The sequence below is a fragment of the Myotis yumanensis genome, unplaced genomic scaffold (assembly GCF_028538775.1).
Source record: "Myotis yumanensis isolate MYYU_CA2020_CCGP unplaced genomic scaffold, mMyoYum1.0.hap1 SCAF_11, whole genome shotgun sequence".
Lineage (NCBI taxonomy): Eukaryota > Metazoa > Chordata > Mammalia > Chiroptera > Vespertilionidae > Myotis > Myotis yumanensis.
The window spans coordinates 15,821,867-15,837,233 of NW_027223762.1; the positions used below are offsets into that span (position 1 = coordinate 15,821,867).

A 15,367-nucleotide genomic window follows, 5' to 3' on the forward strand; every position below is an offset into this window, starting at 1 on the left:
TATACAGAAGTTGACAATATAATGAACCCCCATGTATTCAATACCCAACTTTAACAATTTTCAATGGCCAGTCTTGTTTCCTTTATGTCCCCACTCATGTTCTTTCCTTACCATAACAGTTTTGAAGCAAACCCATCATTTCATCATTCCATCTATAAATATTTTACTTTGTTTTCTAAACCATAAGTTTTCTTTTTTAAAATCTACAATATCAGCCCTAGCCAATGTGGCTTAGTGTCCCATGTACCAGAAGGCTGTTGGCTGGATTCCAGTCAGGGGATGTGCAGGAGGCAGCCTATTGGTATTATGTTCTCACACCGATGTTTCTCTCCCTCTCTCTCCCCCACTCTCCCTCTCTCCCCCTCTCCCTTCCTCTCTCTCTAAAAATCAATTTTAAAAAATACTGAAAGAAATCCACAATATCATGAATACATTTAACATAATTAACAATAATTCCTAACTGTGATTGAAGCTTGTCAAGTAAAAGGGTGACATGAATATACTTGAATTCTAGGAAGAAAACTCTGGAGGCAATTAGGAGGACATGTTGGAGAAAATAGCATCTAAAATGCTAAAGGAAACAGAGTAGCCACTTGAACAGACTGATAACTGAGACCTCTTCAGATTACATATAATCAATAGTTATAAAATCATAAAGGCTAATGAATATTATTTGTTCACCAAATCCCCAAACACTGAAGATTTGAAAGAGGTAATTTTAAAATAATGGAATAATTTTTTTTCACAATATATGTTGAAAATGCTCTAAATGTATAGTGCATATCCATATTCAGTTTTACCATTAACAACTTATTCTATTTGCTTTTTCACACACCTGTCCATTTATCCATTTCTCTATCCATTCATTGGTTCATCTTTTCTTCAAAATAAGTTGTAGTCAGCAGTACATTTCATTCCCATACACTTCATCAGACGTATCATTAACCAGAGTTCAATATTTATGCAGAATTTGTATCTTATGTAAGAGAAATTAAACTTATATATTTATTTTGTCAAAAGGAAAGGCTGTAATTCAAGAAGGATTAACATAATTCATGGCTGATTCTTCTTGGGTTATTTATAACAATGAGAAGCTGTTTGAGAGTCCCTTGATTCTCAAAAGTTTTTGCCATGGAGCAGCCACACCTGTGACAAAACAGCCTTTGACAGTATTTACCTATCAAAGCCATGTGCCTCTCAGTAAATGTTCATTAAATTTCAGTGTGAAGACAGGAGTGGGTTAATGGGGGGAAAAGAAGACCTAAGTAATACCTTCAACAATAAAGATTTTTTAAAAAATTCAGCCTGAAGAAATTGGCGCCCCAAAGTGTAAGCTTTCTGACAGTAAGTGACAGAGTGGGTATGAGAACAAAGCACTTCCAATAGTTTTGCACTGAGCATCACTCCTTGCCTACACCTACTCTGCGGAGTGAGAATGCAATGTAGTGGATGATTTAAAAGTAAAAAGTGTAATAGAGGCAATGCATTCCATACAGAATCCTCCCGAGATTAAGAGAAGCCGATAATTGAGCAATAGGAAAGGAGGTAAAATGTTTTCACAAAAGAGAACTCTTTATTCACATATTGCAAAAAAGGGGAGGTCTACATTCATAAATATTTATCCTCTGGTTTCCTCCAAAAACCATTCAAACAGTTTATGATAAACAGCAAAAATAAAGTGAAACTGGAAGTGATTGACGAAGGAATAAAACAAGGTCAAAATATATCAGAGTGTGGAATAAGTTTAGACTTTGAAAGCGTTGAAATGTTTAAATTAAGTCATATTCTGCCATGGTTAATCCTGCCAATTGGCTCAAGCATTGAAAATCAAGCCGAGAAGACTTCTGGGAAGATGCATTTGTTCAAATGTTTGTTGTTGTTGAAGATACCTTGTATTCATTTGAAAACTGAAAAATTCAGTCAATCTTTCAGGCATTTGCCTACACAAAAAGTAGACATTCTGATGCTAAAAAAAAAAAAAAAATAGGTGTTTGACTGACATTTTCAGTTCCAGTATGATGTTATGACGTCAGTCTATATCAGTGGTTCTCCACTGAAGGCACTTTTACCCTCCAGAGGACAATGTCTGGAGATATATTTGGCTGTACTACTGGGGGGTGGGGGTGGAGTGCTACTGGCATCTAGTGGATAGAGGCCAAGGATGCTGCTAAACATCCTACAATGCATAGCATGGATGGACCCCCCCACAACAAAGAATTATCCATCTGAAATATCAATATTACTGAGGTTGAAAAACCCTGACCCATATGAATCAATTACCAATCTCACTCTAATATGCTTTCAAAACACTTTAGATGATTTACACGTGCCATTTCTTCTTGAAACCACTATTGAACAGCAAGTAGTGGTGACCGTAATACACTATACTGCTGCATCGGCATCAGGGCAAAAATAAGATGTAAAAATGACTAGTCCTTCAGAATAAGGTTCACAAAAAGCTAATCTGAGTGGTTCACAACACAAGTTGACAGCACTCTTGGGTGCCCGAGAGCATCAAATGTTGGCAGGCAGGAAGGCAGATATTTAACCAGCAGAAAAGTACTCAAAGGAATTAGGGCGACATTGTTTATCTGAGCTGGGAAAAGGATCATTAGATCCTTAGTCAGGGAATGGTTCATCCTGGGACGTCTCCCTCTGGGACTTGGAGAGCTCATTTCTCTCTTCCTTCTTTTCTCTTCAAAAACTGAAGAAGGAGAACTGCAGGCATCAGAAGCAGATGGATTAGATAAACTCCTCTGCCAACCTGGTGATTAGGTGTCTCTTATTTACGTTATTCTCTTTCACCTTCCCCTTCCTACTGTAATTATATAGACTCTATCTGCCTTTGCAACCATTCTCATCTTCTTTCTTTACTTTTGTTACATCTGGTACCCATCCTTTCATTTTTATTATGTCCTCCTCCTCCTGAGTCTTTAACTTCTTCCTCTCAATGAGATAATCCCCATTAGCGTCCAGGTATGTTCGAGCAACTCTCGTCTTATAAAAGTATCCCTTGATCCCCACATCCTCTGCCAACTGCTATTTACTTCAATCCTACACAAACTCATTAAACTTATATTCTACTCACGATGTCTTTGTTTCTTTGCCCCCATTTTGTTCTATGTACTCTTCAACTCACCCCAGCCTGGCTTCTGCCCACCGCTCCATTGAACTGCTCTTGTCAAGATTACCTGTGATCTCCTTGCAGCAAAAAGTTTAAAAGCAGGTAGCTTTCCATCCTTCTCTTATTTGACCTCTTTGTAGCATTCAGTACAGTTGACGGTTTCATCTCCCATGAGTATGTGCTGTTGGCCTCATGGCACAACATGCTTTAAGTTTTCCTTCTGCAACTCTGACTACTACTCAAAATGCTTTGCTGCTTCATCTCTCTCTGACCTCTAGATGTTGGACTTTCCAAGGCTTAAGGTGGGTCCCCTTCTCCTTTATCTTTATACTTTTTTCCCCAAGCTATCTGAACCATTCCTATGGCTTTCAATGCTATTCGCATGGAGATAACTCCCGATTTTAAATTATATCTCAGATCTTTTCTTGGAGCTCCCTATTTGAATAAATAACCACATCTTGAGATCTGTACACAGGAGTTTCACAGGAATCTCAATCTTCACACATCTTAAGCACAATTCTAGATTTCTTTTGTATAACCAACCCACCATCCTGCCAATATTCTCTAACTCAGTAAATGGCATTATGATCCAGCCAGTTTTTCAAGCTTTTAATTCCCTTACATCTTTCACTAAATCTCCAAGTTTCAACTCTTGGCTTAAATAACACCTCTTCAAAAGAGACCGTTCCTACCACTAACCTAAAATAATCTCTCTTGTCATCCTCTGTCCTAGAATCCTGTGTGGGTTTTCATTCATAGCTCTTGCAATAATTTGTAATTATACGTTGATTTGTCTGTCTACGTATTTAATGCTGGTTTTCTTCACTAAGCTGTATACTCCCCTGGACAGGGACCAGGTCTGTTTCATTCACCACTGGGTACCCGGGCCCTGGCATAATGTTTGGACAGTAGAAGTGTGTGCTCAGTCAATATTTGTTGAGTCAATAAAGGACTACTTTGATACCGAGCCTAAAAAAGACACTTTTTCACCCAGCCAAGATCAGAATTGGGTCCTTTTGTTAGAATCGTAACTTTAATTATATTAAAAGTTAACATTTAAACAGCACCTGGAAAAACACAAGGAAAAAAAGAGAATATTTAATAAATGCTTATTGATTGATTAACCAATTGAAAAATATACTAAATTTCTTTGTATTCCAAGTTGTTCATTGGTAACGTAGAAATAATACTATTAACTGTCTTTTATAGAATTATTTAATAGGATGAAGTTAGACAATTGTTCTCTAATCTTCTTTGAAGAAAAACATTCAAGACATACAAAGCCCCCTTCAAGATGGTGCAGAGCTTACATGTACAGTCAAGGTCCTTAGTCTGAGGAGTGCACTGCACCAGTGTCTGAACTCTCGTCGTTTGTGAGCCAGCAAAATGTCAGACATCTTTAATGGTATAAGCCAGCGGTTCTCAACCTGTGGGTCGCGACCATCGGAAAACACATATAGCATATCAGATATTTACATTATGATTCATAACAGTAGCAAAATTACAGTCATGAAGTAGCAGCGAAAATAATTTTATGGTTGGGGGTCACCACAACATGAAGAACTGTATTAAAGGGTCGTGGCATTAGGAAGGTTGAGAACCACTGTGTAAGCTCTATTGAAGAACACCATGTGACAGAGTTTTTGTGAAGTGGATGGAATTATATAATTGTTTATGCCGCCCCAGAGCCCACCTCTCTGCTGCCCCGCCTCATGGGAAGTGCCATATGAAGCTGGTGCACCACACAGAAAAGTGGTCCCGGCTGACGGTGTCTGGCCAAGGTACTGAAGGGTAATAGGTGAATGAAATGGCAAAGGAAGCAACTTCAAGGGGAGGAGTAAAGGGTAGCACTTTTAGGTCTTGACCAGGTCATAGAGACCTCTGCAAAAGGGGAACTCTTATGTTTCTAAATTGAATGTTCCTTTTGGGGGTGCTCATGGGCTCTTGGGAGGGGGTAAAAATTTTAGTATCTCAAATTTTTGTGACTCAAAAAAGCTGACATTGGGAAATGGGATGGTGTTTTTTTTTCTCTCCTTTTGCATTGGGCAAGTCCATATTTTTTTTTAAATATATTTTATTGATTTTTTACAGAGAGGAAGGGAGAGAGATAGAGAGAGTTAGAAACATCGATGAGAGAGAAACATCGATCAGCTGCCTCCTGCACATCTCCCACTGGGATGTGCCCGCAACCCAGGTACATGCCCTTGACCGGAATCGAACCTGGGACCTTTCAGTCCACAGGCCGACGCTCTATCCACTGAGCCAAACCAGTTTCGGCTATATTTTTTAAGGTATAAAAAATGATGGTAGAATCTCAGGAAATACTGATTTCCCTTTGTCTTCTTTTGAAATTTTCTGGGGCAACCAGTCTTTGTGCACTCGAGTAGTAGTTTTCAGACCTTTTGAGACCCTGGGAAGGTGGTCCAACTGCACTCAGGGGGCTCCTTGACCCTTTTGTGGGATGTGTGCACAGTCTTGTTGTAGTTGAGCGTTGATTGCTGTTGGTGTCACTGTGTGGAATTGACCTGCAGGCCAATTGGCTGTGGGGACCAGCTGCGACTACAATGGGAGAGCTGCTGTGCAGGAGACACCCTTATGGAGCAGGACTTGCTTCAATGGAGCTTTGGTGCTCACTGAGTCTGCCCCTTGAGTGTGTGGCTTATGGATGTGAAGAGTTGTAATCTGATATGGTCTCACCCTGACCACTGGGTACACTGGTTCTTAGGTCTCCAGGGAGGTGCAAAGTCAGCCACTGCCTGGGGCCACCCAGCAGGAGCTACAGAGAGATCTGTAGATTCCTCCTCTTTGTATGGGGTTTGGAAGTGTCCATGTAAGGCCCAACTGTGAAGCAAGGCAGGCTGGTGCTGGTGCTGGGTTTTTTTCTTTTTTGGCCTTTTATTGCTAGGTTTGCAGCTCCCTGACCCTGCTGCAGCTTGTTTAACAGAGTTTTTGCCTGAGAAAGGACAGCCCATTCATATGCAAAAGCCACTACATACAGCTTAGGTGGGGTTGTACATTGGATGAGGCAGGGTCTTAGGGAATCACCACGGCGGAGCAAACAGAAATGGCTGCCAGTCAGCCCTGCACCAGGGAGGTCCCAGCACAGGAACAATGATCCCTGCCAGCACCTTCATCAGGAGAAAGCCGCTCCCGAGTTCCTGCCCCAATGCCAGACAGTCCAGTTTCTGTATGTGTTTTGGTCCCCCTGAGCCTCGCCCAGAACTGGAGCTCAGAGCAAATGGGAGCTTGTAAATTCAGTCTGCGGTGCCAGCCTTTTAAGAGGAGCAGCTGGGTCTCCAGCAGCCTGTGTGTCAGTCAGCCCCAATCCGCACTGGTTTTTACAGCCCGTAGTTCTTACCGCCCATAGGGACTTCTTTCCCCAGCTCTGGAACCTTGGACGGGGGGTCTGGTGAAGGGCTGGGACCCCTCGCTCCTCCAGGAGGCCTCCGCAGAGGCAATCTCCCTCCCGATTAAAAAAGTGGTACATGTGGGTGCCAGACCAGCCCATTCCGTGCCTCCGCACCTCCGCACCTCCTACCCATCTCAATGTGCTTTCTTCATTACCTCTCTAGTTGTAGTACTTCCACTCAGCCAGCTTTCCCATGGTTCTGGATGATAGCAGTTCTGTGTTTTAGTTGTAATTTTGATGTGGTTGTGGGAGGCAGCAAGTACAGGCATTTACCTATGCCACCATCTTGGTTCCATACCAAAAACTCACACTTTTTAAAGCAGATGCATTAGTTTGAAACCAGCCTTCTGACACATGGACTGTTTATGGCCCAGGGACCTCAGTGTGAGTCTGGAAGCCCATGGTGATGGAATACTTCCCTTTCTTCCATTAGCTCAGTGTTTAAACTTGGGCAGATTATGTTATGTTTTTGGCCATGGTGCTCTTCTTTATAAAATGAGGTAAGCTGGTAAATGAAATGTCCCCTTGAAAAGGGGGGTTCTCCCCTGTACCACAATCTCTTTATCTGGTAGAACTACAGAGTTTCTCTGAAGAGACAAAAAACAATACACTATCAGAAGACTTGAATGAGTGAGCTGATGAAGCCAGGTGTTTAGAGACCAATCCTTGCAAATGTCCTGCCCAGTAAGAAACCCTCCCCTGGTTTCTGGTTTCTCCTTTTGGCATAATAAACAACAACAAAGGAAGAATACCAGCTCAACTTGTAGAGTCACTAATTATCCAAGTGGTCCATAATCTAAGAGCTGGAAACTATCCTGGAAAGTCCACAGTGATGACTACCTGTGATTTACTCGAGTGTGACGTGGAAGAGTAAGCTGTTACTAAATTGTAGTCAACAAATCCAAAGCAGCAGAGAGAGGAAGTGGGAGAGAGTGAAACTAGATACGGTAGTGTAGAAACTGAAAATGTATTTGCCTCCAAGCATGAGTAGGTACATATTTTTTTAAAATAGATTGCCCAGTGTACACTCTATCTTAATCTTTCCAGAATGTACAAATTAAAGTCTTGTGAGAGTATTGGCACCATGTCCTCTGCTCTTTGGGAATCATTAGTGAACACCTATTTTACAAGAATTTTTCTGTAAAAGAAAAACACAGCTCTAGCTGGTTTGGCTCAGTGGATAGAGCATTGGCCTGTGGACCAAAGGGTCCTGGGTTCAATTCCAGTGAAGGGCATATACCTTGATTGTAGGTTCCTCCCCAGCCTGGGCCCCAGTCAGGGCACATGGAGGAGGCAACCAATTGATGTGTTTCTCTCACATCGATGTTTTTCTCTGTCTTTCCCTCTCTCTTCCACTCTCCCTAAAAATCAATGGAAAAATATCCTCGGGTGAGGATTAACAAAGAAAGAAAGAAAAAAAACCACACACACAAAAATCAGGGGAAATTGAAAAACTTGGAGGTAACCTAGACATTTGAATCATATTATAAATGGAAATAAGTAATAATGTGTTAGCCTAACCAATGATTGACAAATGCTACAGAAATCCCCAAACGTACTTTCTTGTTTGGGCAAGAGTTGAAGTTTGTGTTGCAATTCGAACCTACTGTTTCAGTGAATATATGCCAGAAGGCATAGTAGCTGTCTTGGGATTCTTCTTTATCCAGTCCGCCAACAGTAACATTCTGAAGATTGGCACGTTGAAGAGTCCTCCTTAGCTTTTGCTTAGCATCTGTGATGTCAGCAAGCAGCCTGATAAATCTGAGGTCGGGGCTCATAGGTGCAGATGTCTGCAGGGCCAACAAGACACCATAATGAGTGAAGTGGACTAGGAACAAAAAGAGTTCTCTATCTGGGACAAGTAATATTTCACTTTCCTCTTAAATCTACTAAAAAAGAAAAGGCACATAGTGGGATGATAAATGGCAATGACACTTGGTCTCGGTTTGGGGGACAATAGCGGGTAGTGGGGACTTTGGGGAACAGGGAAGTAGTTGCTCCTACGCTTCAGCTGCCTCACTGGGATGCAGCCCTAGAACATGCAGATCTGATTTTTCTGCAAGAATCTAGAAAACTGGATTTTTAATGTGAAAGACTAGGTTTAATACTTTATTCAAAGTGTTTTTGCAACCACTTTAAAATTTTTGAAACTCTGTAAGAGCCAATCCTGTGTAAGCCTAACAAAAAAATTACACCCATAGGCTTGTTCCTTGTTCAAGAGGTCACCATTTTATAACCTGTGGATGTTGAGTAAGAAAGAACTTGTCAACTTGCTCCATCTTCAGTTTGGAGGAAAAAAAACGAAGACTTGTGGTTTATTATTTGTATGTCTTTAAATAGGCTTTCTCAGATAGAGAGAAAAATGTAAAAAGCAAAGGGCATTTGAGAACAATACTTATAATGATTAAATCACCACTGACTGTCCTTTTATACTTAATTGCTGTAGCATCGGAGCCAGAGTTCTTGCGTTATTGTGGAAAGCATGATTTTGTATTAGGACCCGCATCCGTATCTATGTGAGCTATTGCTGATGTCAGGCATATGCTGTCTGTACAGTCATCTTGCTGTGAACATGATCCTCAATAAAAAACTCACTGGAACAAGAACAGACATATAGACCAATGGAACAGAACAGAGAACCCAGAGATCGACCCAACCCATTATGCTCAGTTAATATTTGACAAAGGAGGCAAGAGCATACAATGGAGTCAAGATAGTCTCTTCAATAAAGGGTGTTGGGAAAATTGGATGGATACTTGCAAAAAAAAAAAAATGAAACTAGAACACGAACTTACACCATACACAAAAATAAATTCAAAGTGGAGAAAGGACTTAAATGTACGACAGGAAACCATAAAAATCTTAGAAGACTCCATAGGCAGCAAAAGAGCAGACATATGTCATAGCAATATCTTTTCCAGTATAGCTCCTAGGGCAATGGAGACTAAGGAGAAAATAAACAAATGGGACTACATCAAAATAAAAAGCTTCTGCACAGCAAAAGAAACCATCAACAAAACAAGAAAGCCCACTGCATGGGAGAACATATTTGCCAATGTTATCTCTGATAAGGGTTTAATCTCCAAAATTTACAGGGAACTCCTACAACTTAACAAAAGGAAGATAAACAATCCCATCAAAAAATGGGCAAAGGACCTAAATAGACACTTTTCTAAAGAGGACATACAGAAGGCCAAGAGATCTTGAAAACATGCTCAAAGTCACTAATCATCCAAGAGATGCAAATCAAAACAACAATGAGGTACTGTCTCACACCTGTCAGAATGGCTATCATCAACAAATCAACAAACGACAAGTGCTGGCGAGGATGCCGAGAAGAAGGAACCCTCGTGCACTGCTGGTGGGAATGCAGACTGGTGCAGCACTATGGAAGGCAGTATGGAGGTTCCTCAAAAAATTAAAAATGGAACTTCCATTTGACCCAGTAATCCCACTTCTAGGAATGTATCCCAAGAAAACAGGAACACCAATCAGAAAGGATATATGCATCCCTATGTTCATAGCAGCACAATTTACAATAGCTAAGATTTGGAAATAGCCTAAGTGCCCATCAATAGATGATTGGATTAGAAAACTGTGGTACATCTACACAATGGAGTTCTACACCGCTGTAAAAAAGAAGGAATTCTTACCATTTGCAGCAGCATGGATGGAACTGGAGAGCATTATGCTAAGCAAAATAAGCCAGTCAGAGAAAGATAAATATCACATGATCTCACTCATTTGTGGACTATAATGAACAACATAAACTAATGAACAAAAATAGAACCAGAGACATAGAAGCATTGGACAGACTGTAAAACCTGTGAGGGAAGTTGGGGGTGAGGTTGTAAGAGGTCAACCAAAGGACTTATATGCATGCATATGAGCAAAACCAATGGACACAGACAGTAGGAGGGTGAGGGCTTGTGCTTGGGGGTGGGGGTGACGGGGGAGAGGTCAATGGAGGGGAAATGGAGATTCATGTAATACTTTAAACAATAAAGAATTTAAAATGTAAAAAACAACTCACTGGAATGATTCAGATTGCTCCATATTATAGCAAAGATAGGGAGCTTTGGATACATCTAGAGACATAAGGTTTTGTAGTTTTTATAAAATAGATGTTTGGCACTTTGTAGACAATACATTATCAAAGTAAAAACTCCCATATTTAAGAGCAAAATTAGAGGCCTGACCAGGTAGCTCAGTTAGTTAGAGCATCGTCCCCATACGTCAAGATTGTGGGTTCGATCCCCAGGTCAGGGCATGTACAGGAATCAACCAATGGATGCATAGATAAGTGGAACAACCAATGGATGTTTGTCTTCCTCTCTCTCTCTCCCTCTCCCTTCTTCTCCCTCTCTAAAAAATAAAAGCAAAGTTAAATTTTGGAAAATAAACTATAATACCTGGAAAACAAAAACACTCTGACAAAACCTGGAATCCCTTCACGTTGTTTTAAATGCATGAAAGCAATGCATTTTGGGTCTTGAGCATTGCTTGATTTTTAGTTTAGATACTGCTTCAGATAGGTCAGTACTTTTCCCCAGTCACTGCTGTTTTTATGGTGTCTTTTTGCCTTTATCTCTCAAACCAAGTATTAATGACTACTATATTACTTTGCAGAACTTAGTGAGAGGTTTAAACATTTTCATTTGTATTTTTGTTTTAAAAATACAATAAATAATTTGTGTTGCATTTAGCAGTGAAGGAAGTATCTTTTTACCTAAATGTGTGGTGAATACATTCAGGCTTTGTGTGATTCATAGTCCAAGAGTGCTAAGGTAATTAAGTAAATAAATGCATGCTCTGTTTCCTGGACCAGAAATTAGAAGTGTGTTGGAAAGGAGTCACTGAAGATGAGCTATTGTGGTGAGAGAAAGATTGGCAAGGGCTTAAAATTGTGTGAACATGCAGATTTGTGAAATCCCCACAAATTACCACAGAAGCCGAGGAGGCTCTTGTTCTAATTTTAGTGCCCAGCTTGGTTTCACTTACTATTTCAACCTTTCAACATCCTTATTGTGACTGGTAGATCCAGCAGCAAAACTTTTCTTGGAAATGTTTTTCTGTACTATCCACTCTCAAGAATTGTTTTCAGGGATATTAGTCACCTGACATGCATTTATTTCCATTCTGCAGAAGAATGCATGCCATTGTTAAGACTTAGATACCACTCTTGACTCATTGGTACACGTGAGATGCCACTTACATTTCTATATGTATCTACTGAAATCTCCTGCCTCCTCTTTGAGGACATGTACTAGTATGTGTCTTTGTATCCCCTTAAGTATTTGTGATAAAAAAAAATAGATGGACACTGATCAATAAAAATATAATTGAATAGATTGAGTTGTATGTGTAGAGAACTCTCGTTTTATCCTCCTAAAATAATGAATACTACAGAATATGAAGCTGAGTACAGAATCTTTATTTAAGAAATCATAGAACTAACACATAGTTAGTAGAAATGGGATTTAAGCTAGTTCTCATTTTATAGCTCAAATTTTCAGCCTGTGCTGCCTTCCTTCCCCCCTTTTTCCTTTCTCTCTCTCCCTCCCCCTCACTCTGCCTCTCCAGCCCTCCCTCCCTTCCTTCCTTCCTTTCTTTTGCACATGGATATATGTAGATAAAATATATGTGGCTTGTGAGTTTGAGAGAGATGACATAAACAGAAATTATTTCATCCCTTAGGTAGAGGGCACTGCCAGGTCGCTTACCAGAAATACAATAATAGTAGCTAATACTTCTTGAGAATATACTATGTGCCAGCTAATGAGCACTTTACCTGTGTTAACTCATTTAATTCTCATAACAACCCTACAGCATAGATTCTATTACGCTACTATTGAGATAAAGATATCAAGACACAGATTAAATAACTTGCCACACAGCTATAAAGTGCAAGAGTCTACTTGGATCCCAGTGGTCTGGCTCTAGAGTCCAAGTGCTTAACATTAAGCTGCACTCAGAAGAGAACCCATTAAATGAGTGGCACATGTGAAGCCTACACCGAACTATAGAAAGGGCTACATTGGACTGTGCCACTTGGACCTTCACAGAAGCTTTTAGTTGTGATGCTTAGAACATGGCAGTTCCTCCTCTTTCCCTCTCTCAATGTTTGGTGAGTGAAAGAAGGACACATATGTACTTGTATTCCTTTAAGACTTCATCATCCTGTTAGCACTGCTGCTTTCCCACACCTCTCCGTCCTTTTCAGAGTCATTTTCTCTGCATGCGGTGTGCTTCTGCTTTTCCTGGCTCAGTGCAGCCCCACCCATGCTTCGAGACGCATCTCAGTTCTGTCAGTCAGAAGTCGATTTTACTTCTCTCATGACTCTTTCATAATGCCCTTTACCCTAATTCTGCTCATGCGTGTCCCCTCTGTCGATCCTATGGCTTCCGAGATCATAATCTGTGTCTGCCATGGTGGTAAGCAGTGTCTGGCACAGAAGAAAAAAAGCGTTTACTCAATAGTCACAGTGGTTCTCAACCTCCTGGCCCTTTAAATACAGTTCCTCATGTTGTGGTGACCCCCAACCATAAAATTATTTTCGTTGCTACTTCTTAACTGTAATGTTGCTACTGTTATGAATCATAATGTAAATATCTGATATGCAGGATGGTCTTAGGCGACCCCTGTGAAAGGGTCATTCGCCTGCCGAAGGGGTCGTGACCCACAGGTTGAGAACCGCTGCAATAGAAGATAAAATGACTGGGGAAAGTATTCACTGTATTTTTATTTTCTTTACCATAAATCTGTAATACTAAAAATTTTGGAGTGTGTCTTAAAATTCCATTATGGGCATGTTCATATAAACAGAGAAAAATTCATTCACTAATCAAATGAAAAAATTCAAGAATAAGATCAGAGAAGAAAATTGGAGAAGGAACAAATTTGAAGTTTGAAGGCCATTTTGGAAGAATGAGGTGGCAGGGAAAGATACACATATAAAGGTATCAGACACACTTCTATATTTGGGGCTAGAAAGACAAAAGACATGGTCTGGTTCTCAAGAAACCACTGGGGAGGCAGAACCACTTTGTAATACAAACCATACAATTACTAAAGGAGGTCAGTATGTCCAGTGTCGGTATGTCCTGCCTGGATGAGGTGGGAGGGAGGAGGAGAATTCAAATGGGTATCTGAGGATGTGAGTATGGGATTGCCAAGCAGACATATTGGGGGAGGGGGTAAACTTTGCAGAGAAGCAGCATGTGCAAAGCATGATGTCTTGGTTCAGGCTGCTATCAAAAATACCATCGACTGGAAGTCTTCAACCACAAACCACCTTCATTCCTTAGTTATCTCCCAAAGGCTCCTTCTTCAAATACCATAGCAGTAGGGATTAGGATTTTAATATAGGAGTTTTGGGGGGACACAAACATTCACTCTGTATCACATGGGCACTATGAGAAAGTTCATTTTACAACAGTAACATGTGGTGGAGTGAAGTGAAGGTGAATAAAGAAGCGTTAGGGTATGAATGGCACAGACAGTGAAGGCCATTCCTGACTTTGTCTGCCATCCGAGGACCTTAGAGTTAGATAAGAGACAATAGGGTTGAAAATGGGAATCATGTGATCGATCTGATAATTTGGAAAGATTGGTTTGGCACTGATAGAGAGTAGAGATTAACAGGAGGGGAGTGTTAATCTGAAGCCTTATACGTAAGCATTGCAGAGGACACGGGATAGGTAATGACAGCTGTTCTGAACCCAGGAGTGGCAGTGGAGAGGAAGAGGAGTAGAGGCATAGGAGAAGCATTTGGGAGGTAGATGATCAGACTTGCATATGGAGAGATGGTTAAAGAAGGTGCTAGGAAATCTAGGGTGAGTCCCAAGTTTCTGGCATAGAATATTGGGGGGCAGGTTGAGGAATCAAGGAAGCAAGTACAGCAAGTATAGCAGTTCAGAGAAGTGAAATGGACATATTTTTAAACAGATAACATTTTTTAAGCAGATATAATTCATATACCATACCTTTTTAAAGTGTACAGTTCAGGATTTTTAGTATATTCACAAGGTTATATAACCACCTTCAAATTCCAGAACATTTTTATCACCCCCAAAAGAAACCCTGAACTCTGAAGCCACTCCTATACCCCAATTCCCTCGGCCCCTGGAAACCACTAATTTACTTTCTGTCTCTATAGATTTTATTGTGAACATTTTATATAAATGGAATCATGCAATATATGATATAGCCTTTTGTGTCTGGCTTCTTTCACTGAGCATAATGGCTTCAAAGTTTATCCACGTTTTAGTCTGTGTCAATATTTGATTCTTTTTTATGGTTGAACAATATTCCATTATATAGATTCTGCCCGGTGCACGGATTTGCCCTCTCGCAATCTGGTACTCCTCAGGGTTGTTGGAGAGCCGGGTTTCGGCTTGATCCCCGCAGGCCATGCTTCTAGTATGCATGTAAGATCTTTGGTTTATCTCTTCTCGCCCTCTCCCCACTTCCCTCTGAGATTCATCAGTCTGTTCCATGTTTCCATGCCTGTGGTTTCCGCTCCTGCATTGAGTGTCTGCCCCCTGGTGGTCAGTGTGCATCATAGCTACTGGACAGTCGGCCGGTTGGTTGGTCGGCCAGTCAGCTGGTCACTTAGGCTTTTATATATAGAGACTAGAGGCCCGGTGCACAAAAATTTGTGCACTCGGAGGGGGGGGCGGTGGTCCCCCAGCCCGGCCTGTGCCCTCTCACAGTCTGGGACCCCTCAGGAGATAACGACCTGCTGGCTTAGGCCTGCTCCTGGGTGGCAGAGGGCAGGCCCAATCCCTAGGTGCAGCCCCTGGTCAGGCTCAGAGCAGGGCCGATTGGGGAG

At 41.0% G+C, this 15,367-nt stretch overlaps 1 protein-coding gene across 11 annotated transcripts in view; it reads left to right on the forward strand.

Annotated features, from left to right (window-relative positions):
* The window catches only part of RASGRP3 (RAS guanyl releasing protein 3), a 107,684-nt gene that overhangs the window by 38,695 nt on the left and 53,622 nt on the right, over nucleotides 1-15,367 (forward strand). For 2 of the 11 annotated variants that reach the window (XM_070428994.1, XM_070428995.1), the window contains exon 2: nucleotides 3,145-3,226. The exons of the other annotated variants lie outside the window; for them this stretch is intronic. The gene's annotated coding sequence lies outside the window, so the exon portion shown is untranslated. The remainder of the gene's footprint in view (nucleotides 1-3,144; nucleotides 3,227-15,367) is intronic. 11 annotated transcript variants of the gene reach the window in all.